General features: G+C 39.0%; 1 long non-coding RNA gene across 3 annotated transcripts in view; it reads left to right on the forward strand.

The window, feature by feature from the left end:
* Positions 1 to 26,945, forward strand: part of LOC123968362 — a 99,715-nt gene extending 72,770 nt beyond the window's left edge. For all 3 annotated transcript variants that reach the window (XR_006824446.1, XR_006824445.1, XR_006824447.1), the window contains 2 exons: positions 18,892 to 18,946; positions 24,329 to 26,945. This is a non-coding gene — a long non-coding RNA (uncharacterized LOC123968362). The remainder of the gene's footprint in view (positions 1 to 18,891; positions 18,947 to 24,328) is intronic.
* The last annotated feature ends 597 nt before the right edge of the window (positions 26,946 to 27,542 follow it).

The following is a 27,542-nucleotide window of genomic DNA, read 5'->3' on the forward strand; positions in this document are numbered from 1 at the left end:
GAAGCATTTTTTTGTGAAAGTTACTGTTATTACTAAAGTTACTGTTCTTTTACATTTATTACTATTGTAGCGCCTTGGAAAAATGTTGTCATGTAATGTCATTGATCAGCCATAGAGCTAGTTCATGTACTGTGCCTGTGGTCAGTGTTCAGCTGTACTGAAACACAAAATAATAATATTTAAGTGGATTGAAAGTTGCCTTCTTACCCGCCAAGATCAAACTGAATTACATCTACCATGTTTATGAGTACATTCTGATGCCTCATGCAAGCATATGTTGATGCACATGCAAATACATGAAGTCAAGAGAATAATGCGTAGTAATATATAGTACATGTACATACATATATACACATGCACACACACACACCCCAAAGTCCTACATAGTTTGGGCCAAGATGGAGTGAGAAGGAAAGAAATGAAGAAGAAACTTTTAGAAAGAAAGAAATTTTAGAGCTGTGACAGTGCTGGAAAGGGGAATAAAACACTCACCAATCACAATGATCTTGTGCAGCACTAAACCCAGGACGCCTCAACTGTGCCCTTGCAAAACGATTAACACTATAGCGGAAGGGGAAGAGGAGAATTCTGATTGAAATAGTCGGCCAATGGCAGACTTATACCCACAGCCTACATCCTGTGAGTCAGACTAGAGGCCAACAGACAAGCAGAAAAAAGAGAGAAATTGGCCCGAAGAACTTCAGTAGTAGGGTGAAGAAAGCTTGATGAATGGATGGATGGCTGGATACAGGGAGGGGGTGGAAAGGCTAGCTGCTTCCGAAAGGCAACAATAAAACCATGGATTTAAGCATAAACAAGGGTAAACAAAGGCAGGCTTACTAACATAGTATTTTTCTTTCAGCCATTTTCTTCTTATCTCTTTCTTCTCTTTCGGCAATATACAAAAAACCTGAAAGCTGTTCTGATTACATTTACTTGTTTATGTTAGAAAGTATACGGAAAGCTGTATAAGTACAGAGTAAAACAAAATGAAGAATTGTATGTTAATTAAATCAAGATGGATTAATTCTATTTTGCACAAGGCCAGTGTGGTCCATGATTCAATCTCCCTGGGAAAGAGAATACAGCAACCAAACCCTAAAACCTCAGTGGTTGTTGATCCATTTGACTTATCAAAACCACACTGTTGAACTTGCCTTTCAAAACTGGAAAAGCTGTCTAATACTGCTGGTTGGAATTTTAATCAATCCCTTTCCTTAAAATTTAAATTTAAATCTTAGCGTCTCAAACAACAGACAGGAACCTGAACACTGATCATTTTACACCTGTGTATCTTATGCAAAGATTAGGAAATGATTTGAATTCCAACATTTACATAAAATGACAACACCTGTATCATTCTGCTCTTGGCTCCACTCCAACCTCATTTTGTTCAAATAGAGAATCACTGATGAATTCAAGCTTACCTTAATTCTCAGGCTGCTAACCAAATATATCAAAAACTTGCATAGGTACACTTTGGAACTGTGCGAAGGTTTCTTTGCCTTATCTTTAAATTTGCATAGCCTATTAGTGCAAATAAAATCATGGTGTTTGTGTGACATTTTTCATACAATTGCATACCACCTACTCCACAAAAAAGTACTTTCCTAGGAATTTTGATTATAAATGAGCAACTGCTGCTTCAAAAGGCTCACTTGTGAGTAACAGCAATTATTAGACTTAATAATTTTTTCCCTTTTTTCAGCACCCCACTAACTTGTAGGGCCTCCATTATGTATTTAATCTTTGTTATTTTTTTGTATTATGCCTGTAGTTGCCTTGTTGACAGCTACCAGCCTCACAGAATGCAATTATAACCAACCCACTGAAAGAGCTTTTACAGCTTTTTATTCTGGTCTTACTGAATAAGCTGTGTGTGTCATGCTATGCTGATATTAGTATCATACAAGATATTACTACACAGATTTCTGAGACAGTGATGAGTGTCACAAATGAAGCATAATAAACAACGCTCAACAAGGGAAAAATTACTTTTACATATTAAATAAGGATGACACTTTATTCACATTGCATCAGTTAATTCTTATTTTATTGAAGTAAGTAAGTAAGTGAAATGTATTTAATATAGCACCCTTCACAGAGCAAGTCACAAGGTGTTTTACAATGATATAAAGTAGCACAATAAAACAGTAAAGTGGTCATGCGATCATACATAAGCATCAAATATTATAAAACTATAAAAGGCATCAATCAAAATCAATCATTTATGGATATCAAAGAGTACATGAGTATTCACATTTAAAAGTTTATGGTGAGACAAAGGCATCCTTAAATAAAAGAGTCTTCAGCTGACTTTTAGACGCTTCAACTGAGACCCCAGAGCGCAGGTCTGATGAAAGAGCTTTCCACAGTGTCGTTGCCACCACTTGGAATGCACAGTCGCCTCTAGTTTCGATACGTGCAGTAGGCCTTGGTCTGAGCATCTTTATGGCTTAGTGGTGGTATACGGGTGCAGCAGGTCTGAGATGTATCCAGGTGCCTAACCATGCAGCGCTCTGTATCTTAAAATGAGCACTTTGAATTGAATCCTGAACTTGACAGGAAGCCAATGTAATGAGGACATGATGGGTGTTAAGTGAGTTCTCTGGCTCGACGTGGTCAACAGCTTTCCAGCAGCATTTTGGACCATTTGTAGACAGTCCAGAGACAACTTGCTGAGAGAGGTTAAAAGGGAGTTACAATAATCTAACTGGGAAGAAATTAAAGCATGAATTATCATCTCAAGTTCTACTTTTGAGACAACAGGTTTGAGATTTGCAAAGTTTCAAAATGCATTGATGTGTCAAACATAACACCCAGATTTCTGAAGTTTGATTGTACTGCTGATGAAAGTGATCCAATATGTTGAGTGATCGTGGGAGCTATGCTATCGGGTGCCACACTAAGGACCTTGGTCTTTTCTGTGTTCAGGTGTTACAAGTTTTTTGCCATCCAGCCTTTAATGGCAGTGAGGCATTTGCTCAGTGTGGTCAGTTTGTCATACTCCTCTGGCCCAAAAGAGACATAGCTGGATATCATCAACATAACAGTGATAAGTAAGTGATGATTACTCCCAGCTTCTGGTACAGGCCATGGTTATCTCTTAACTATTGTATGCCCTCCTAGTAAGTCTTCCAGCTTGTGCGGGGAAACCCCTACAAATGGTTCAGAATGCAGCAGCGCGTTTGGTTTTATGGTTGTTCAGCCCAAAAGGACTCATGTCACTCCATTACTCAGTGACCTCCACTGGCTACATGTGGTCTCCCGAATCAAATTCAAGTCACTAATGCTTACAGAGTGACTATTGGGTCTGCACCAATCTACCTAAAACTCCTCCAACCAACGCCGCCTGGCTCTGCCATCCCTACACACAAAGTAATCTCAGTCCCGGCTGTTCTCATCTGTGACACCACGATGGTGGAATGAGCTACCACATGCCATCAGAGTAGGGGTGTCCCTCTCTAACTTCAAGAAGCTCTTGAAAACTCATCTCTTCCGAGAACACTTTCTTATAACACCTCTAACCCCTAAAGCTGATAAAACACGGGGCAACCTTTTGAGCAATCTTGCTGGTGGTAAGTCTGACTATGTTTTGAATGGATAGCGGCAGGGCGGGGTGGGTGGCAGAGTGGTGGGGGAAGGGGATTACTGTAGTAATCTTCACTCTTTACCATTGACGGCAACATTGCCCAGCACCATTGCTCTAAAAGTTGCTCCGTGTACTTCCTTTGAATTTTAAACTTCTCCAAAAACATGCATTTCCTGTGCTCTTCTTCTTCTATCCCCTTACAATACTCTTGTATTATTGCACTTTTTTGTTAACTCTTACTTCTTTCACTAGGTATTTACCCCATTGATGCCATATGTGCTATTAGCTGAGTTTTTATTGCTGCCCTTATTAGTATGTATTGTCAGCTGTAGATCTCGTGCTGTATTGATGTTGATGTTTGTATGTTGTTCCTCAAATATAAGTCGCTTTGGATAAAAGTGTCCTTGGGCAAGGAGGTGGGTAAAATATCTACAGGGCTTGATGAGGGTTTCATACTGGCCACCAGATCAGTGAGGTTTTTTGGGGGGGAAATGGAACTGAAATATTCCAAGATAGGTGACCAAGGTGCAACTTTGATAGTAAGCAAAATGGAAAAGCACAATTTTAGTCAAAATGAAGAAAAAATAATGATAATTGGTTTAAAGCGTTTAATATTTTTTCTGAATATACTTGCTGAAACAAAAGAGAATTGCAAGAGAATGCAAGGCAAGCAATGTAGCCCTTTTCATGTGGAGATGTACATATGAATATAACTGCTAAATCTGTAATGTTTTTAATCACTAAATTGGGATGTGCTTCAAAATTGGCAAATTGGGACATCCTGCATCCTGATTTTGGCAAGGAAAATGGCACGCCTCATACATTATGCTAAAAAAATACAAATCTGAGAGAAAAATCTGATGCTGTAAGCAGGAAATTGGGGGTAAATTGGCATATCCTCCCAGCTTTACATTAATTGTGCTCGTGCTATTGTCAGGGTAACAGACAGATGGGTGAGGGATGACACATGTTTTTGGAGAAGTTTAAAATTCAAATGCTCCACATGTGTGAATATAGACACCTGGGGTAATCAACTGGCTGCTTGCATGTGGGTGTGTGAGTGGCGTGCAACATTATATTTACCCATAATCCTCTGTCCCTGCCTGTCTTGTTGTCAGGGTCTCTTCCTTGCTCTCTGATGTCGGGTACACTGTCATGTTTGTTGACTGATTAAGAATCATCCTGGCAGAAAAAATAAACATACTGTATCTACATTTTTATAAAAAAAGAGGTTTAAATTATGGAGGCAAGGTATTTATTTTTGTTTGAGCTCCTAGTATGGCTGATCTGAATGTTATTAAAAATTCATTCATTGGTAATACCCTCCCACTCATCCTTCATTCCCCTTCCCCTGTCTCCCTCTGTTGTGCGCTCATTTTCTCAATGGTATCTCTGTCTCTTTGTGTCAGTTCGCTTCATTTTATTGGCATGGGGTGTTATTCACTGTTTCTATCTCTCTTTGTTCAGTTTCTCTCTCCTTTCGTTCCGTGCCTCCATCCCTCTCTCACTTCCCTCTTCAAAAATCTGGCATGGAATCGAGACAGGAGAGCGCCTGCTGTTTTTCTGACACACTCTTCCTTTCTTAAATCAAAACCAACTGAGGCAAAATCAGGTTATTACCTTAGGTGTGTTTCTTCTCTCTCCCTCTCACCCGCTTTTCCATTTTTGCTCAAGGTCTGTGAAATTCTACACTTTGAAAAGAAACAGAGGGCAGCCGGTCAGTCAGAGGAACGGGTGCAGGTTGGATTTGACAGGGGATTGCTGCATAAATTAAGCAGAAAAAAATAAATTCTGAAGTGTGAGATGGAAGTCTGACAAGGTTTGTCAGTATGTGTGCAACTATGTGAGTGTTTGTATGTCTATACCCCCCTTGCCCCTCACACGCACACACCCACAGTCTCATCATGTGGGGTGGTGTACTGTCTGGCCTGGTTTGTTATGGTCAGATATTTGTGATTTTTTTCGTGGCCTTTCATCTAAGAGAAATAAGCATCGACGGCAAGGGTTGTTTGTATATGATCTTAGAAAGAGGGAGCTGCATACGGTCTGCAAATGAAACAACTTTTATACCATAGGATAGAGACATGGATGGAGGGAGAAGTGGACCAGCAGGGAATGAGGGAGGATAAGATGAAAAATGTTACGATAAACAAACCCAAAAAACTTTAAATAACTTCTCTAAGAGAGAGATGGAGAGTGGAGTGTGATGGGAAGAAGGGATGGAAGTGATGATGAAAGATGTAGCAGCAAATAGGACCTAACTATCAAAGGTGGGGGAGCTGGATGGAGGGATGGAAAGAAAGAGAAAGTGGTGATTTTTATAGATAGCAAGCTTCAAAAAGTCTGATCCAAAGTGATAGATGGATGGAAAAGGATGAAAGAAGTTATAATAAATAGGACAGACTAGGGTTGAAGGAGACGACTCCAAAAAAGCAAGGACGGTCAGTAAACAGCATAGCAGAGAGTCAAGCAGACATAAACAACCGCTACTAAAGACGGATGATAAAGATGGAGAAATGGCTGTGTCGGTGATGGACGATCAGCGATGATGATGGATGAATGAAAGATTGGAGGAGAAGAGAGGGAGGGAGAGTTGTGAACAAGTCTAAATAACCTCATAACATAGGCAAATCCACAGGAGGAAGGATGGATGGCAGGTTGTTATGCAGAAGATAAAAAAGTCAGAATAAAATAACCTTGAAGAGGTAAAGGAAGGTAGAGGAAGAGTGAAAGACTGACATGGAAATAAGGGAACAACCCTCAGCAGCTTCAGATAATGGAAATCAACAGAGTGAATGAAAGGATGGAGGTCACAGGGGCAGAATAAAGAAGTTATAATGAAGAAATGAAGAGGATGGATAAAAGGGGTCATAGACATGATAAAATCTTATCAATGAGACCAGGTTAATTATGTAACTCGTATGCAACACTTCTAATGGCAAGAGTTGCTCTCTCAAAATTAATTTAGAATAATATGGAGCTGCATGAGGAATGTCAGTGCGTTTACAAGTGTGTGTGTCTGTCTTTTTGTGATACTGCAAGGCCCATGTGTCGAGGTCAGCCTGGCACTTTTGTGTGTCTTTGCCCTGCCAGCTACAGCTCCACAGCATTATAACAAGACTTGAAGTCTACACAACAGGCCTTATAAACACATTTGACCACTTGTTCACTGGAAAGCCAAAGAAGAAACCAGGCCAGCGCGAATGTAAGATATCGAAAGAGACCAGATTCAATGAAATTCATAAATAAAATATATTTTATTCTTTGATAATAAAATTTGACTGATTAATAGGGACATTCCTTTCCAGTCCAATTCACCAGATACGTCTTTTAACTGCAGGAAACTGGCACACCTGGTTAAAAACTACACAAACATATAAAAAAAGCAAATTCCAAAAAAAGGGTAAAAAAAGCCCCAGTTGACCCTGGTCAGGATCAAACCCACAATATGACTGACATGCCACCTCTATTATTTCACTCATAGGATCAAAGGTAATAGTGGTTTTAACTGTGTCTTAGGTGTTGCTTGAGACAATTTTGATATTAAAAGGTCACTTTTATCTACGGTTCCAAGAACATGTAACTGCTGTGTGTGCATGCTGTATCAGGTATGTATTCAGGTCAATTAGAATTTTATACAGATTCCTGTTGAATTACTCTCCTTTGCTGATGTTACAGTATGCTCATAAAATTATTCATAAAAATGTTTTTTTACATATACATACATACGTATACACACACACACACACACACACACACACACACACACACCACTCCCTAGTGGTTGGGGACTAAACAAGGCTGCGATTTATTCAGTGCTGTAGCCCATCCGCTCTCACCTGTGCAAATTACTGTGTGTAAACAGAACAGATCCCACTAGCTTCATGTGGTTAGCCACTTCCCTAGCTGGGACACGGTCTGCTCAGGAGAAATAAGCCATTTCCTGTTCACTGAGGGAAAAGATATGCCCAACTGTAACCTACTGTAATTCTTTCCAGGTGGTGGGTGGATTTTATCTTTTAAGAGACTGTGCAGTACTCACCAGGAAACATGTTCAGTAATTTAGAGTCTCCTAAACGCTTGCTTTCACTGGTTTAATTTATTTAAAATATGCAAACTGTAAACACTTTACATGATAAAATATTAAACCTCTTCAATAAAAACATCTAGATATGCTTATTCCACTAGCTGCAATAATTTCAAATACTTCCAGATGGGGCAAGATGAAACAGGTTACTGTATGTATGACATTTATTCACATTACTTAATGGGTTAATCCTCAATATGGCACATTTAGAGTCATGTAATTATAGACATCACACTCCGCTATAAGTAATATTCAACTTCCCTTGAGCATTTTTATTTTCTTTGTGTATAAACCAAAAGTTAGCTCCATGTCTTGCAAATACATAAGTCTGAGGGCTGAGTACAAAACAAAGCTGGATACAAAAAGAAAGTGTTGGTAGTAGAAGTATTGTTCAAAGTATCTACATTTACTCAAGTACTGTACTTAAGTACATGTTTGAGATACTTTGATTTTTACCAACAAAACATATGATCAATTTCTATAATGTGATAGTTATAGATTAAACTATCCAACAATACATAAAGTATTTCAAATTTAGCCCTACCTTCATCAGCTGTTAACATTAAAATGCTGTTTGTGTTTCTCTTATAATATTAAAACAATAGGATGTGTATTACACATTGTTATACCATTCTGAAAAGAACAGTTCTGCCCAATGAGTCCTTTAATTTCTGATATTTTAAGTACATTTTACATAAAACACATTCGTACTTTTACTCAAGTCAAATGTAAAGACAGGATCTAAAATAAAAATCTGGAAACAGTCCGACTCTGGCTGTAAGTGCAGTACAGAAGCTGCTTTACTTGAAGTTACTCAAAATCCTCTTTCAGCAGTAGAAGTAAGTGAACACATCTACTGCTCTTCTTCGACCTGTTTATCAGGCTGATCATCTCAAAGATTTTGTGAGAAAAGAGACTATTCTTAATTGGTTTATGTCAAATCTCTGTAAAACACAGTTCGCTATCACTTTGTCACATAATTTGATGTATTTTTAATGAATGATATTGTAAACTCGGGCAAAATCCTGAATGCTACTGATCTCATCTAATCTCCATGACAGCTTATTTTGGAGGCTGATTCCTCCTGATCTTCTACAGCAATATGCATGTTGCACAGTTTTATCAGGCATGTTAAAAATACACAGAGGTTAAAAAAAGTGGTTACTTTTTTTTTTTTTAACAATAATGCAGTGGGTATTGCATGAATTATTCACAAATAATCAAATATTTACCATTCATTTAAATATTAAAATCTGTATCAACATTTAAAGTGTATGACTTAGTAAGATCATAAATACACAATGAGCTTGAGCTACAGGAATATATGATGCAGTATGTGTTGGTGCTTTGGATGGATCATTTATAAATCCCATATACCTTTTAACTCATTTATAGAAGTAGTCTCTCAAGGTTATTTCAACCACTGCTCTAATTTCCATGCCTGACCTTGTTCATGTGTGTGTGGCATGTGTGTGTGATAAAAAAAGCATTCCAGCCAGAGTGGAGGCATGTCCAGGCTAATCCACGGGCCAAAACACATGGGCAGTTAAGTTTCCATGACCTCAACTCCATGCTGCTCGAACATGCACACACACACCACACACACACGATTATTGTTTCCTCCTCTTGCTTTTACTCTTTTTTTCCTTTCACCCTTCCTGTCGTCTTTCATCTGTTTCTCTTGCTGCTGCCTCCTCTCTCTGAATTACAACATTTTGTCAATTACCATTTATTTCATTGTTAACCCACAGAGGAAAAGCGAAGTGTGTTCTGTAATATCGCAGGAGTTCTGTCATCTTCAGAACAATTATGTCAATTAGCTCACATTTAAATGGTTTCCAGAGAAGAGAACCTAGGCTAATAACAGTCCAATGAAGTGACAACCAACCAATTAATCTCACTCTAATTGCTCAGTAGGTACAGTCAATCAGTCATAATCTCCCTGTCTCATTGCTTTCTTTAATGCATTCAGCACACATTCCTCACTCAGTGGCCTGACTCACCACCTGTCAATCAAATTAAACTCGCCCTTCCACCCTTCTAGAGATGGAGGTTCATTCTGGTGTGTTGACATCACAGCCATGCTGCGAGTCAGCATATATGACTTCTAACATAACAATGACAAAAATTGTGTTGACAAGAAAAATCACTTTGTAGAGAGGAAACTATTAGGGGGGGGGGGGGGGGGGGGGGGGGGCAGCAGAGCAGAAGACACGTGGAGAGAAATGAAAGAATGGGACCGAAACTAGATAGAAAGTTGTTAATTTTTCAAGCAATGGGATGAATTTTACTTAAGTCCTCCAACCTAAACGACAACATATGTCGTTTTAACCAACCTCCACCAACACCTCCACCAACACGAGTCATACGAGTGTATCCTACAATAGCGCCTCTACCGGTGGCATTTGTCCATGCCTCCCAACACGGCAATTTCAAACTCTGTTTCCTGACCAGATGTCAATACGGTGAAGTGACTAGCAGGCTTGAGCCAAAACACACAACACTAGAGAGCTGACAGAAATTGCAAGGGTTTTAATCCAAAACGGAAAATCAGGCTTAAAGGCAGTTGAGGTTGTCAAAGTCCAAACAACAGATCAGGTAGCACAGAGACAGGCAGGAAACTCCGCACAACAATGACCAGAAACAGACTGAAGAAACAGCATTTATACCTGGGCAAACGGGCAGGGCGGGAACACAACAGGTGATAGAGATCAGGGCAATCGAGCACAACAGACACACAGGCCGACAGAGTGATTAACAAAGGGAGACCTGGATTACAGTTTTTCTCACTAGCTTTAGTACATTTCTTAGATCACAAGTGAAATTCTCAAAACTACTTGTTAAACCTCCACATCATCTCGTCACTTGTGCACATCATAAAAGCTATTTCTCATTGTTTTGAACATTGAAGCAAATGATTATGTACAATTGTCTGCTTTTTCTTACATTATCAATTGGTTATGTCATGCTGATCACAATGAATTATACCAGTACTGTGTTGAATAGTTTTACACCCCAAAACATCTAGCCACAAGTTCATTGTGTAAGTCACCAGATGCAAAATGGCTGGACATGTTGTCAAAATCAAAGTTAAATAAAGTCAAACTTTATTGAAATTCTTCACATTCAAGTATACAGCTGAACGAAATGTTGTTTCGTACAGACCATGGTGCATTAACAAAATAAGAATAGACAACAACAAATAACAACATCCTACAGTAGCAACACAGCCCTCAGATCATTCACCCAATACACACAATACCATACACAGTGAACAGCAACAATACACAGTGAGCAGTGCAATATATATATAATATACGCCAGTAGATGTATATGCTTATATATGTGTGTGTGTGTGTGCGTTTGCAACTTTTTTTTATAAGTGTCTCCTTTCTGTAATTGATGAAGATATCCATTGTGATGTAGATGAGAATCTGTGACCTGACAAACAGGAACATCAGCCTAAGGAGTGTTTCACATGCTTACATTTCTAATTTTGTAATTTCTTCCATTGTTCCTATACAGTGCTGGAAAACAGTCTTTTCTTTTTCTTTTCTGCATCACAATGACATGGTCTGTCAAGAAATTATAGTACGAACAGTAAAAACGTAACTGTGAATCCTGTCCAATCTCTTGCAATGAATAACTTTACACTGTTGAAATTGATATGACATATTGAAAAAGTGAAGCCTTGTGCATTTTATGGCTAAAACGTTAGTGTTTTCTGATGTAAACTATGGCTAACAGGGTTAACTAAAAATGAACAAATTATATTGATAGCCAAAATGTTTAGTCATGTTATCTTGTTTGTAAACAATGACACAAGGACTTGTCATTCTGATGGCACTGACATTTTCAGAGACATAAAGATTTGTTTTTGAGAGATAGACTAAGGATTTTGAGCAAGTTACGGGCTTTTGCAGATAATCCGCTGTGTTGTGCTGTTTGTTCGATATGTTTCAAGAAATGCAGTTCCTGTTTTGCAAATGTTAGGGATGATCCGAGAAATGTACCAAAGTGAGTGAGAAAAACTGTAAATAAACAAAACCGGTAACAGCAGAGCCGAGGAAACACAGACATGAGGCGCTTTCACACATGGTGAAGGCAAAATGAATAGAATAAAACATTCTGTAAATGCCTGAAATGTGGGGATGGTGTTTATAGGTAATGCACAGCCATGGTGCTAAATGTTTGCCAAAGTGTGTTGAAGCAACATGTAGCAGAAATAATCACACAATCACTGCATTTTTCTAGCAGGTAAATTTTACCCGCCATGGCGGTTATAGGTATACACCAAACCCTGGCGGTGCTAGCGTCAAGTTGGCTACATAATTAAATGGTTTCTTTTTTTGTCTGTTTTAATAGTGTTTATTGTTGATTTACGATCGGATTACGAAGTCTGGACAGGGTATTTTATTTTGAAAATTGACCGGATTAGCTCCGGAAGATGGATTACGCCACAATATTTTGTTCAGTATGAATGAACGAAAGTGGCATATTGGCAGACATTCTTTCCGCGTTTATTGCAGGATCTCTGTGTGAAAGCGCGTATGGAAACAAAACCCCCAAACCATGAAACCAGAATCAGAAAACCGAAAAGACAAAGCCAAAATAAATGAAAAACATAGATAGATTCAGACCAGGATCGTGACACTGGACCTAAACACGTGGAGACTGCAGGGAGCTGCTAGCAGATCGGCCAAGAGACTTGACTTAGGTTAAGGCACACACCCCTGTGGAGTTAGGGTAAGGCTTAGGGGCTACAAGGGACTGTCAACGCCTTTAAGACTAACATAGTTTGCAAGCTAGCTAATGGTATGAAGCTAACATAATTAACAGTACTTAACTTTATTAAAAAAACAAATCAATCTTGTTTCACACAGACCCGAATGCTGGTGTCCCAGTTGAAAGGCGGCTAAGTTGCTAACCATCTACCCAACCCACCACTACTGGAGTACAACTTTATGGCTATTTATAATACGTGACCGTCTTTGTCATGTGTTTGTGTTATATGGCCTATATGGTCGTTTTTCTGTGGAGGACAGGATCATTTTACAGCGGTCCATAATCAAAAACTGACTTGGTTGCCTCACATTCATATAAAAAGCTAAATGCATGCTTGCAGCTTAGATCAGTTAACACACAGACATCTAGTAGACTGATGATAGTTTAGTGGATCCCTCACCTGGATCCCTGCCACATTTTAGAGCCTTTGAACTTATAGTTTCACAAGATCAAATGTTATGATATGTGTTATGTTAGATTTACAGTATGTGCAGTGTTCTGCTTCTGGCAATAAACATTTGCACACATGTACTGAGAAATACAAGCTGTAAAGCACAGGGCTGTACAGTCAGAAAACATGCATTTTGCTACAAAAAGTCCATCCAGCTTTACACTGAATAAACATTACATTTGCAACTTGCAGAAGCAGTCATAGAATCTTAAAGTAATTTTTATTACTTTTAATTAATAGATAACATATGAAGCACTTTAACTGTGATTTTAGCGAGCTTAAAAGCCTCTTTTGTCAAAGTTGACATAGCCCAAAATAGTTAAAATAACAAGTGTGAGGACAGTTTTCAGTAATAGAGAGTGGTTCATGAAAAAATAACAGGCAAAGAAATATGTGAGTCTGGGTTGTATCTTAAAGGAAGAGAAGCTTCTTGGCACTCAGAGAAAGTGTGGTTTTACAGATACAACACAGATGCTGTCAAAAGGGTTTCCCTGTGACTAATGTTAATCAATAGAAAGTCATTTACTTCAAGGTCTAGATGTCCAAACTGTAAAGGGCAACCAGTAGAATGTATAGTTTATGTCTGCTTCTCCTCTTACCAGAACAAAATGTACACTGAACACATTTAAAATAGTATCTCGATGTGATTGTGTATATGTTCCTGTCTTATTTACACCGGTGCATTTATTTTCATTAAAAGTGTTGTTTCTTCAGCAATACCACTAGAGATTAAATACATAAAATTATGATGTTGCACCTTTAATCCTCACTTCTTGATTTTTTATTTTTGTCAAACTCCCATCACTGACTGTATATATCATCACTGACACCCCCATTAGTCATAATCCTTAATCAGCCACTGGGACAGGTGAGTGCGTATATGATTCCTTGTGTGTGTCAACACAGTTACTTACATGATGATCTGAACAAAGAACTAAGCAACGGGAAGGCCATTTGGCATCATGGAATGCACATAACACATACTGCATGTTACCATATAATTATGCTATATATAAGATTTTCAACACGTTGTATTTTAGGACTTTAAAGTTTTGTTCATCACATAAATCTGTTGCTGCTGAAAGCTCTCACTCTCCAATTGTTACAAAGGGACATTCTGTTTGAAGTGGTCTCGGATACAACACAGCATTCTCTTCTATGAGCTAGCAAAGCAATGCAATTCACCAAAAATGTCAGTGCCTACTAAAGATAGAAATCTCTACACACAAATCGCTTGATATTTTATTGTTACCATTTTTATCCTTTGACCTTTCTCAAGACATCCATATAGAAAAGAAGCTTCTTGTTACAAAGCTAAGATTTAGTTGATGCATTCTATTCATATTCCTCCCTGTATCCAAAATGCCGACAATGGAAAAAAAAGTGTTTAGCTACAAGTGTACTGTATCAAGTAGAGAATGGTAGAAAGCATGAGAGAGGTGCAATGTGACACATATTCTCAGTCATCAGCTGACTACATGTTATGTGCCTAATATGGCACCATCACACCCCATGATGTGAAATAATTTTTGAAAAGATTGTTTTCCCTTACTGATGTTTAGTTATTCCTCAACCGATCTGCTTGTTCCCTTTTTCATTCTGGTTCCCACCAGTAATTAGGAATGGGATGTAACTGCCGATGACTTTAGTGCGGGATCAGAACACACCCAGCCATTATGAAAAACCCAGGGACCCATAATGTGGTGTGGGTTTGGCCACTAAAACCATGGGGTGGAAAGCCAGGAGGGGAGTGGGGGCTGGTTTCTCTTGGTTGCTCTTTGAATTGTTGCTTGTGCCCTTTCTAGCCTTTGGCCTGTCATGAGAAGTTTCTCTCTGCCCATTTTTTAAATTGTTTTCTGTTTGTTTCCTCTGCTCTTTTTGTCAACGTCTCCCTGAGTTTCACCTCCTTCTTTACCCTCCATCCCCTCTCACACACTCTGTCTCACTCCCACTCTCTCTCGCCACAATAAGACCTAATATGAACTTTTGACAGGAGCTGGGATCTTTGTTTAATTGCCAATGTTACTGTGAATGCCCCCATAAATCTAATGCTGTAATGCCTTTGAAACGCCTTCTAGGCCTTGCAATCTCTCTCTCTCTCAGTCTCTCTCTCTCACACACACACACACACACACACACACAATCCCTTTCTCGCTTTCTTTCACTTTCCTTCACATACACCCAAACACATGCACAATTGCACACACAGATGTGATGTGTGAGAGTGAGGGCTTTGAGGTTGTTTGTGCTCGCAACAGACACAGCAGCTCCAGTGTTTGTTTGCAATTTCCACTGGCTCCGGTCCACTCCACCAAACCCATGGGAATTTGTGGATCAGCATCTTCTCAAAAAGCTCCTGGGCGTCAGAATGTATAACTGAGCAAGGAAAGAGTGCAATGAGTGCAGTGAGGCTGTTATTTTTATGTGGCATTTCTGATGTGTTCTGTACGCCACAGTTTATAGTGGAGGGTGACAAGGCAAAAAGGAGAGCAAGACAAGTGGTGACATAATTTAAGAGACAATCTGACACTCAATAACCAGATCATACTGGAGAAAAACCAAATCACTGAATGTATTACATTTGCTTCTTGAAATGGAATTTTGTAAATCTTTATGTGACTTTTTTTCTGATTATACACTCAAACGTCATTTTGCTGTCATTTTTCTTAACCCACTTAATCCAAATTTTTTCCTAGAAATTTGAGTACATGCATATTACTCCTTAGACCTTCCTAACACAAAAATTATGGCCTTTTTGATTTTATGTCGGTTAAGTTAGTGAAATATTAGGTCACTTGGTCACTTGTCACGATAGTGACCAAGTATAAAACTCACACAAATAAAAAATTCACACAAATTCTTCAATTAGACCAAGCAAGTTAAAGCAATAAAAAAACAAACATTACAAAACACAATATCATTTCAAAAACATTCAGCATCTCAGAGCAGGCAGACATAAACAGTGGTTCCCCAGGGGTCCTTATGGTGGTTCCAGGGGGTCCTCAGCAGAAAGGGGGATAGTTTTTTTTTTCACTATCATTCCATCCATAAGTAACTCAATTACTATTTCGGTTATGGGTTTCATACACTTTCTGTACTAAAACATCTACCAATCTAAACCAATCAAACATACAGTACCAATCAGTCTTTTACCCCTTAAAGACCTGTAGGCCTTGCTTCATTGTAGACATCACGGTCATATGACCAAGACAAGTGATGTGAGAAGATGTGAGAAGAACCCTGTCAGCAACTCATCCATGTTCAGATTGGTTTGCACTATAGGTATTTGACATAATTAATAATAATTATTGAATTAGCTGAGACTTTTATCCAAAACTACTTTCAATTTCTATATATGTCAGAGGTCACACGCCTCTGGAGCAACTAGACACTGGTTAAGTGTCTTGCTCAGCGACACATTGGTGGATGTATCATAGTGGAAATATCTCACACCAAAGGCATGTGCCTTAGCCACTGCTCTGTTGCCACCCCTCTATTGACATCTCAAACCAATTGGTTCTCATGAACATCTGCCTCATCCTCCAGATATTGCCATTTATTAGTCTACCTATCTGAGCCATCACTATCACAGTCACTTTCAAATGCCACTTTCTCAAATGTAGGAATGACCATGATGCTGCACACAGCACTTGGGGGGTTTCGTATGTCTAGGAGGTCCAACACATCTGATAGTTTCAAAATGTGTCAAAATAAACAAATGATAACTAGGATCACAGCCAAACCTGTGTTTTCAATTGAAGCACTGTGTTATACTACTGGTCACAATTTTACACCTCTTATGAGCAAAATATGTATGCAGGAGTATAATTCTCAAAACATATCAGTAGTAGACACTTACACTACTTACTTTTTACTTACTACTTTTTGTAACAGTCTGAGGAAGACATCTTCTTCCAGGTGTGCAAGCAGGAAGCAAACTAATCTAAGTCATGTGACCTTTCACACTAGTCACATGATATTGATCAGTTTTATTGATTGATCAAGACAATCTATTTTTTTCATTTAAAAGTTGAATTTCTTGCCCAAAGCCAACAATACAACTTTTAGAGCTTCAGAAATAACATACAAAGACACGGTCACAAATGAATAAATAAATAACATATTTTCAATACAGAAATTCCCTACAGAAAGTTTGATAAAATTCATTGAGAATATTTTCATGCATTTCTGCATTTAATCAAATTACTAATACTAAAAATAAAACAAATACTCAAACAGGGTGAGTTGTAGTTTTATGCATTAGCTGTTACCAGAGATGCTCTCAAGTCTCTGAGCAAGAGACCAAGTCAAGTCTCAAGTATTTGAGCTAGAGTCCAAGTCAAGTCTCAAGTCTCTCGTGGTTATTACGAATGTTATATCACCTGCTGTGTTCAATCCAGGTTGCTTATAAAACTGCATTGCTATAAGGAATACTGTAACTGTAACCTGTTTTTCATTTACAGAGCGCAACAATGTAATATGCAATACAATTATTGACAGCTTATTAAATACTGTAAGACAACACACTCCCCAGACTCTTAAACCCAGTGTAACGTTAACTAAATAAAACTGTGACGTTGCATAATCAACAATAAAGCTGTAACCTGTTTTTAACTTACAGAGCACAACCATGTAATGTGCAATGCAATCAATGACAGCTTAAACTACTGTAATTCAACACATCCCCCACTCTCAAACCAGTGTAACGTTTTAATTAAATAAAACTGTAAGGTTACATGATCAACAATAAATCTGTAACCTGTTTCTAGCCAATGGTAATAATTAACGTGATGGCAGCCAGCAGGACGTAAATGATTACGTTAATCGACTACCACAAGTTTGGCAAGTAAACAAACACTCATTCATCTTTTCATAATGAACAACAGTCGGAGTAAACCTCTTGTAGGTCGTAGCTGAAACAAGAAGCAAGCTAACGTTAGATGGCCAATGCTGAGCTAGTGGTGTTTACTCACCACAGGTTACTAACCTATTTGCGTTCAGCGCTTCTTTGTTTGGGTCTTGTTGTATGAAGTTTAAATCCAAAGTTTATGATGAATGGCACAGCAGCTGCGGTGTTTGTTGTCCTCTCTCACGTGCGGCCACGCGCAGCAGATGCTATGTGTTACGTAGGCAGGTTATAGGTAAAGGAGGGAATAACGGCAAGCTCATCAGAAGTTTCCTAAAAAATAAACATTGTTCACGAGTCCCGCACCTCGAGTCCGAGTTGAGTCTGAAGTCTTTTGAGGACGAGTCTCAAGTCGAGTCTCAAGTCACTGTGTGTGCGACTTAAGTCGAGAATTGTTCCTCCAGTACCCCCATACCAGTAAGTAGGGGTGTACAAAGATGTCATTATCTATATCTGTTCAACCAACAAAATAACCTGTCTCTGTATCTATGAGTGTTGTTCCTCTGCTATGTAGCAAATGTAGAAATCACAGCTGGAGGATCCAACATGAGCATTTAGCATTTAGTCACAACCAGCATGCGCCTGTTGGTCACGCAACAACTTGAGTGGGTTTTATTTGTGTCAGTTAGTGTGCTTGCCAGGTGGTGCATTAAGTCAGTGATTAATTAAGGTAGATGCAACCTTGTTTTTAAACAATGCTGAGGTACAATAATGCTACTGCTCACAAACCGCTAGGCCCGGACTGGTGAGAATGCAACCATCCCTCTGACACTTGGCCAGTGAAGCTGTCTGGAGCTCTGCCCTCCCACAGCCACAGTTACCTTGTTTTCATCATAGGCCAGATACACTCTGTGGGCTTTTCAAGTAGACATATACACAAACATTCAAAAAGACTTATACATTCTTGCCAAGTTGTCTAAAGCTAGCAGACAACTAATTCAAAGAAGATACAAAATCACTCTGTCATTCTATGGTACATGTTGATGTTCATAACCTGGACCAAGAAATTTGAAACTGTGCGTGTAACCAGCGTAGCACATGTATGTAAACGCATTCATTGTTACTTTCAGGTGTGGCAGTCAGAGTAAGAGGGGAAGATCAACTTGTCTAGACATGACTGTGAGGGTAAGTGTTACATTTTCTCTTTGTTGTCTGTTACAGTATTCAATGCCTGTTGGTCTTTGCACATCTCTGTTTCCATCTCTCTTTCTTTATCTTTGCAGCCCTGATGTTTTTTTACTCTTATTGTCTTTCTCCCTCTCTCTCTCTCCCTCTCTTTCTCCCTCTCTCTCTCTCCCTCTCTTTCTCCCCCTCTCTCTCTCTCTCTCTCTCTCTCTCTCTCTCTCTCTCTCTCTCTCTCTCTCTGTGTGTGCTCCCACAGCTGATTACATGAATAATTTACAGCATGTAAATCCTCAGCAGCTGCTTGCTGTTTTGGCCTCCGTGTTCCTCTCGCTTTTCTCCTTCAGCTTAACATGGGAGTATTATTCTCAACCATGTCACCTATCCTTCCCTCTCTCTCTTCCTTTTCTGTGTCTGGGGTTAAGCTCTCTCTCTCTTTCTGTCTTCTCTCATTCTCTCTAATTACACCGTTCTCAGTTGCACCCCTGTGTCTTCCCTTGGGTTTGTATGGCCTTATGTAAGGACTGGCTGAATAGCATTTTTTTTTGCCATGATGGGAAGTTTAACTCAGCAACAGTTGTTTGTTTGTGTGTATATCTGTCTGGACATGTGTCTTTCACTGTGTGTCTGTATGTGTAGGAACACACAGTTACTATATGGTTTCAGATCCTTGCAATCAAGACACTTGGGGGAACTCAAAACTCACTGTGATTACAGTTCTACAGCAGCTGTGCCTTATGTACAACTGGGGAGTCTTTTTTTCTGTCACTCCAGGCTTAAAATGCTTTAAAAATTATCTCAAACTGTGCTGTCAAATTAGTTTTTTCTTTCTTTTATTCTTTGGTCCCTTCAATCAAGTCTCTAGGTTGGACACCAAGCATATTTTTTCATATACACATGAAGTAATTTCATGTTGAAAAGAAAGACAAAACTAATGGTTACACACAAGAAAATCTATCAAAAAATAGTGTGAGGCTAATTCAAGGAAAAAGAGACAAGGGAAAGGAAGCATTACCTTTGGCTCTGTTAAATAATTTCTTTCCTCCATTCAGTTTCCATTGTTCGAAGCCAGGGCCGATCTCTCCAATATTACTGCTAATCTAACTTCAAAGGGTTGCAGTCATGTTAAAGCACTTTTTAATTGTGATAAGGAATATGCTTTCATGCTTAAACCCTTCTCCTCTGTTCGTCTGGACAGAACCCATAAATATTGAGGCCTTTTTTTCATTGGCAATTAAAATTAGAATGGGTCACATTTTTCACTGTCAGCCATTTCCTTTGCACACAAAGACATGTGTGGGCCACACATACACGTAGATACACACATCCATACAGACGCAGAACCAGACATTGCCATATGTGTCCATGCAGAAGCACATACACTTTATTTAGTGTTTTTGCCAAAGCTTGCTTTATGTCCTTTATGTACATTAATAAAACCTCTGCAAAACTAAACATGCTCAAAAGCTTTGCTACTCTGGCAGGGCTGATGATTCACCACAGGCTTCCCTGTTGTTCCTATGACACATGAGACGCAGGCTGCGCCGTATTGTCCAGAGATAACACAATAAGATGATTCACTTGAATCACTTGCAGTCCAGTGCTTTTGACATGGAACATTCATGTAGTTTTGATATGTACACAATATTTTGAGCCCGTGGAGCAGAACAATGTAATTCTGTTGTGACAAAATCAATTTAGATAACAATACATTGTACAGAACAAGGGCATGTGAAAATGTACTATTGGATGCAGTTGTTGGGTAAATGGCCAATCTATTTGGCCTCAAAATGATATGCTTAAGTTAGGCCTAGACTCTAAGCTTCGACAATGAGTACATCTTAAGATTGTCTCCACAAATTTAGAGGAATAATAATAATAAGAAGAAGAAAATACTGCCAAATACACAGTGACATGAGAAGATGATATGAGTTTCATCTTGCGTGCGTCCTTAGAGCCAGAATGTTTTAGCCTAGCATTGAACAAAGACAGGAAAAAGGAAATGTAAGCGTAGATCTTTCAGAAAAAATACTTTCTGTGTTATAAAATGTACCTAGGGGACGTTGAGTTCAGTATGAATAGATCCTGAGTCTGCATAATTATCTTATACTGCCAATGCATGCATAACCAAGCAGTTTTCCCTTACGCGCATATATTACAACCTTTGCCTATCACCGTAGCTCACACTACAGTTTCGATAGGGCAACTATGTTTGACAAAAAAGTTACTTGAAATTAAGTTTCCTATGTTGCCACTGATGCATTCATTATAACATCATAAGTTGCATGTGCATAAGTCCACGAGGTTGGTCAGTGTTCCCCCTTTTTAAGGTTCATGCATTCAATACAGGAAAACTCATCCAGTGACATACAGCGTTACTGACACTGCAATCAGATTGACAGCTTTAGCTTCACTGCAGTAGCTCTCACACTTCACCACAGCACAACTTTGCATTGCAGTCAGTCACGATTTTTGACATACTGCAAATTGTTCGAACTGAGTTCCTCAGTGACAACACTTGGAATGGGATTTGTAAGTTTCAAGAATAAACTATTAGTGACGGTGAAGGAAAAGAAGGGGCTGGATTTCAGTTCGTTCCCCCTCACTTCAGCTCACTACAGTCTGCCTTTAACACTGAAGTCAGTCTGGGTATTGAGTTTTGGCTGACATGGCTGGGTTGGCTCACTGCTTGTTTAGCAGTCTGAGCCAAGCATGTGCATGTGCTGCTGTGTGTGTGTGTGTGTGTGTGTTTGTGTGCAGGCATGTCTGTGCTTGAGTTTCTGCAGGATTTGCCTGCATGCATGTGAATGCATGACTTTGTGTGTGTGTGTGTGTGTGTGTGTGTGTGTGCCCCTATGTGCCTGTATGACCTGATTGTGTGTCTACAGTATATATCCTCATGTGCAGTGAGCAAGGGCTGTGAACCTTGGTGGGGTGTTCTGTTCTATTTTTTTTTTTGGTTGTTGTGCAGCGTGGCCTCATTACCCAGGTGTTTACCCCCAACCACAGGAAGCACTTGTCAGTGATGACTGTCTGCCGGCAAACATCGCCTGAAGGAAAGAAAGACAGGGAGGGAGGAAGAGAGAGAGGGAGAGAGACAGGAAGACAGAGGGAGGTGGAATCATAGAAACACAGCTTTTAAAATGTACAGTGCTTATGAGAGCATCTATCTATCTATCTATCTATCTATCTATCTATCTATCTATCTATCTATCTATCTATCTATCGTGCACACCTCTGTGTGTGTGTTTCTTTTTCCTAAATGTGTGTGCATGTGTGTCTGTGTGGTTGTGCCAGTCAAATCCTTGCTGGCAGGTCATTGGGTTCCTCCAGTCCTTCACCAGTGAAGGGAGGGAGGGAGGGAGGAAGGGAGGCGAGGAGGAGGAGGAGGAGACATACAAGCTGTTGACAGGGATTTATGAGCTGATAGTGTCAGACTGCAAGCACAACAACAGTCTCCCTGTCTCTGCCTGTCTGCTCACTGAGAGAGAGAGAGGGAGAGACAGAGAGTGACAGAAAGAATAGAGGGGGCGGGGGGCTGAAGAGAAAGTGAGGCAGCAAAATGAGTTGGAAAAGAAAGAGCAGAAGAAGGGAGTAAAAATAGAAGGTAGAGGAAGACAATGAGGGGAAGAGGCAGGATTGGGATGTAATTTAATTTGTTTAGGGTTTTTTGCTCATTTCTCCTATCACAATGTTTCTTTTTTTTTCTTCACGCACCTTTTTTTCCTCTCTCCTCTCTTCTTTGCTTCAACATCACCATTGTATGAGCTGACTTGTTTGTTGTTTGGCTTTTGTTTTTTGCTTGTTTAGACGTGTGTGTTCATGTTTTCAATATAAACCAAAGGCAATTGTTGGTCTCACGTGAGCACAGTGATGATGATAAGGATTGATTATATACTGAACTTCTTGTATTTAACTGTTTTTGTTTTTTCTTTCTTGTTTCACTGCACTGTATCACCAAGTCAAATCCCTGTGTACATTGTACATTTGGCAAATAAAGCGATTTCAACTCTGGACAATAAAATTTCATCCACTGTGTTGTGGTGTCACATTAAGATTTCATGGATTACATGTTTGATAAGATTATTACAATGAACTGTGGACAATTGTTCATTTTCAACTGTTTAAGAATAAACAAGCTATTGATATATTTTAGCGCATTAGACAATCATTCTTTGTGGCTGCGTGTCAGTGAGTCAGTGTGAATCAACTAGAATGTTCACTGCTAGATGACACACACACCGATATAGTTGGACTGTCTGACATTTGAGAGAGACAGTTTGGTGGGAAATTCTGTCTTAATTGCTGTTCTAAGCAAAAATTCATAATGTCTGATTCTATTTAGGTTTGATGAACTCCATCCTCTTTGAGCCTATTTAGCCATGGGTCCTTTTCAGATGAGGCTGTAGATAGTTTTATATAGCTGTGTTTTCCTCACCAGACTACATGAGTTTGCTGATACTAGTTAATTCAGCCATTACAAGTTCCATTCTTTGGTTCACTTACACTGACACTGAGAAATAGTGAATGTCAAAACTGCAAGTCTGTAACGATGTACTGTACCTAAAATTTTGATTATTTGTATTTAATTACACGGGCGCTTAACATAGAATTTGTGAGACACAAATGTATGACCCACTCCTGTCAGTTGTTCCTTGTATATTCTCAAGTCTAAAAACATGCTGTACAGACATCCAGCTTCTCTGACAAGACACTGGCTTTCAATTTTGGATATTGTATAATAGTGCCTAAAATACCATACCCTGTTAAATGTTATGATTGTCATAATAACAGTGATCCAAATAAGGAGTCTGCCAGACTGCCAAGTTAGGAGACAGACAGCCTGACACACATACCCCCTTAGGGTAATATAGACTACTAGTGATTTATATGCCGGTTCCTGTTTAATGATATAGTATTAAAGAGTGGTGATTTATGAGGCCGTTTTCATTTCGCATAGACTCTTAGATTCAGACTCAGGGTTTAGCTTACACTCTCCAGCATGCTGAGTAATGATCCCATGCTGAGTTTCCTAGAATAGCAAACTTCATTATCTTTTTCAGAACCCATGTCTATAGATAATGGTCAAAGCATTTTGTTTAGTGCAAAATGCAATGCAAGTGGATGTGCACACATTTTAATTTGTACAGTGAAGGCAACATGATCATGTGCAATATAATAATATTATCACAGGTACCCCCACACTCTCCATCACCAGTGAAATGCTCAAAATATTTCTATGAATGATGTTTCTATTATTTTTATCCTTTGGTATTTTTCCAAAATGTTAATTTTATTAACATACATTCATCTTTGTATATGCGCTCGCTCTCTCTCTCTCTCTCTCTCTCTCTCTCTCTCTCTCTCTCTCTCTGTATAATGCAGATCTGCAAAGAAACCTGTGTGAAAACAGTAAAGGAAAATGAAGATCAAGAGGAAAACAGCTAGATGGAGAGAAAACATCAGAGCAGGGAGGGGAGATCAATTTAATTTAGTTAAATTATGTATATTTGTCGCATAAAAGGTAACAGCTAAGTGTTTGTCATCTCTGTTGTGATATGAGTTTGGGATATGCAATGTTAGAAAAACATTATGCATTGATGTTATTTTGTATGTGTTGTATAGTGAAAATCCTAACAAGTATTGCCGGCAAGTTTTGTTTATGTTGTTTTAAAAAACAATCCGAGGAAGTGTTGTCATATTTCAGTGGTTCTCAATGGGGTCAAGGGATCCTTCAGCGGGTTCCAGGAGGTCCCCAGCAAAAAAGGGGAATCATTTATTTTCAAAATATTTCCATAATATAAGTTACACAATGACAGAATGTATGGCTGTTTTAGTCACGGGTTTCATGCAGTTTCTGTAATTTAACATCTAAAAGCAAAAATCCTATCAGATGGGGGACCCTGGGACAAAATCAGATGGGGGTCATTGATGGAATTTGTGTCAGTTTAGACGTTCCTGATGTGAAAACGTTTGAGAACCACTGTTACGTATGTGCTATTCTCTTTTTGTTCCACAATACTGTAAATGCATGTTTTAAAGCACGTAACTTTGTAGATTTGAGAGTAAATGTGGTCAGAAAAACAGTTTTGACAATCCTTGTGTCTGGTGCAATAACATGTTCATGTATGTGCACTGTATCTGTTAAGAAGCAATGATCCCAGTATGGTCACAGGGGAACAAAGGGACATGTACTCATACAATATGTAAGGGTATGTGGAGAAATATTCCCTGACTATAGTGCTCTCATGTGACAATATATGTACAGTGTTTCACTTTTATCATCTCAACATAGATTATTAATGAATATTGTACTGTCCTATGAAACATCTAGATAATATAATGTTGAAAAAAATAATGTTAATAGTTACTCTAAAGAAAACTATACTTGTCTAATGAGAATCTAGCAGTGCAGCAGTTGTGCATTGTGCAGAGTACCTCTTCCTTTGCAACATCAAGAGAAGGAGACAATTGCTTTCTCTTCCACTTCTGTGCTGTAAAGCACTGTAAGTAGCTTAGAGCTGTGTTGCTTGCTGCAGGGTGCGGTGGTACGATGGTGGTACCTTACTTCTACCCACCATTTCTGACTTTGGCTCTTAAAAAAACATTGCATCATAGATACAATGGTGTTTTAAATTCTAAAGTAAATGGCTTTTCTAGCCTCCTTTAGACAAAATGTTTGTGGTTACATCCTTTATCTTTACAAGTTCAGTTTGACATGTAATGATAGAAACCACCTTTCAACCATAATGATAGGTGTACTTTACCTACCATCTAAGTCATATACAATTATGTGGCTTTCTTTTTACTTTACAGTCGACACGGACTTTCTTCTCCTCTAAAAATTCCATTCATCCATCCATCGTCAACCGCTTATCCTGCGCACAGGGTCGCAGGGGGCTAGAGCCAATCCCATCTTACATTGGGCGAAAGGCGGGTAACACCCTAGACAGGTCGCCAGTCCATCACAGGGCCACAGACAGACAAACAACCACTCACATCCACACCTAAGGTCAATTTTGGAGACACTAAAAGCATGCTGCATGTCTTTGTATGGTGGGAGGAAACCAGATGCACCTGGAGAGAACCCACACAGACATGGGGAGAACATGCAAACTCCACACAGAAAGGCTGGGGCAACCAGGGTTTGAACCCATGACCTTCTTGCTGTGTGGCAATAGTGCTAACCACTGCAACACCACACCGCCCCCTCTAGATATTGTTATATTTTAATTAATGACCTGACATAGGCTAACAAAAACCATGCTAAGAGGCTACAGCTACACTAGTGGCTCTGTAGCGTTAGGCATGCTTTGAAGATGTTTTTGAGCTAAATGCTAACATCAGCAAGCTAACATATTTTTACTGGCAATACTAAAATGCTAATGTCATCCAGCCATCAACTGTCGAGACACTTCACTATAACCCTAAAATATAAATATGTGGCAGAAGTGGAAAAGTCTGGGGTTTACCAAGGTCACTAGGTGAATGTTTTGAATGTTTTAACCAGTCATTCATGTGAGATTTTCTTTCTGTAAATAAGATAACATATTTTCAGCAAGTGTTGAAAATCCAAAATAACAGAGCTGGGTTAGCCCTATTACACCCCTCAGTGAACAGTTTTGAGGCCTCCCTATCTGCCTCCCTCCATCTTTGTCTGTGGTTACTAACCCCAGCTACAGTGGTCAGAAATGGGCCCCCCATGTTTTCCATGGACAGTTTATCACACTTCCTTCCACACTTCTGGGCCCCCAGTCAGTCCGCCAGACAGGAAAATCAAAGACTGTGGGACATACCATTACAGTGCAAATGGTATATTGCACTGTACAACATGTTGATGATATATAACCTTAAAGTCTCACAAGTAAATACAGGAATGAGGTCTGAGCTGAGTTTAGCTTTAAATGTTTGAATTGCATATTGAATTGATTGAAAGTGATTTAAAATCATCCTACACATTGAATGGTATGGCAAAATTATTTAATTTGAATGTCTGTGAATGTCATTTTGTTGGAACTGTATTGAGTTGAATTTCATTAAAGGTATTTAATAAATAATTTGGGATTCAGCCGATTTCACTATCATTGTGTGGTATGGGTCTAAATGTCAGGTAAAATAATTGTATTACTTTCTAAGGTCAGTTTGTCATTCTTTCTGTCAGTCTAGCCTGGCTTCACAGTCATTCTATCAAACATTGAAAAACACATTTCCTAAGAAGGAACAGAGCAAGTAACACAACCACCCCTTCCTTCATCAAACATTGGGCCTTATTACTGAGAGTTGCTAGATCATCAATTGTGCTTTGAAGATAGAATCATCATTTTTGGATGGTGAATAAAGTAGATGTTTAAATGTTTAATAGCATGCAAGCTGTATTGTGAACACCTTGTTATAAAGAAAACGTCCTTGTTTCTGACTTATTAATGATCTTTGGTAAAGTAATAGATAGTGAGGTAGAATACTCAGTTCCACTGAAATAGTAAACATATGTCTGACATACAGTACTTAATAATAAACTAACTTAGTAGGGCAAACTGTAAGTTCTTGAGTAGTCTCCTTACATTTCTTGTAACTTTTGTTCTGAAGAAGAAAAACAACA

This window comes from Micropterus dolomieu, linkage group LG03 (assembly GCF_021292245.1).
Source record: "Micropterus dolomieu isolate WLL.071019.BEF.003 ecotype Adirondacks linkage group LG03, ASM2129224v1, whole genome shotgun sequence".
NCBI classification, from domain to species: Eukaryota; Metazoa; Chordata; class Actinopteri; order Centrarchiformes; family Centrarchidae; genus Micropterus; species Micropterus dolomieu.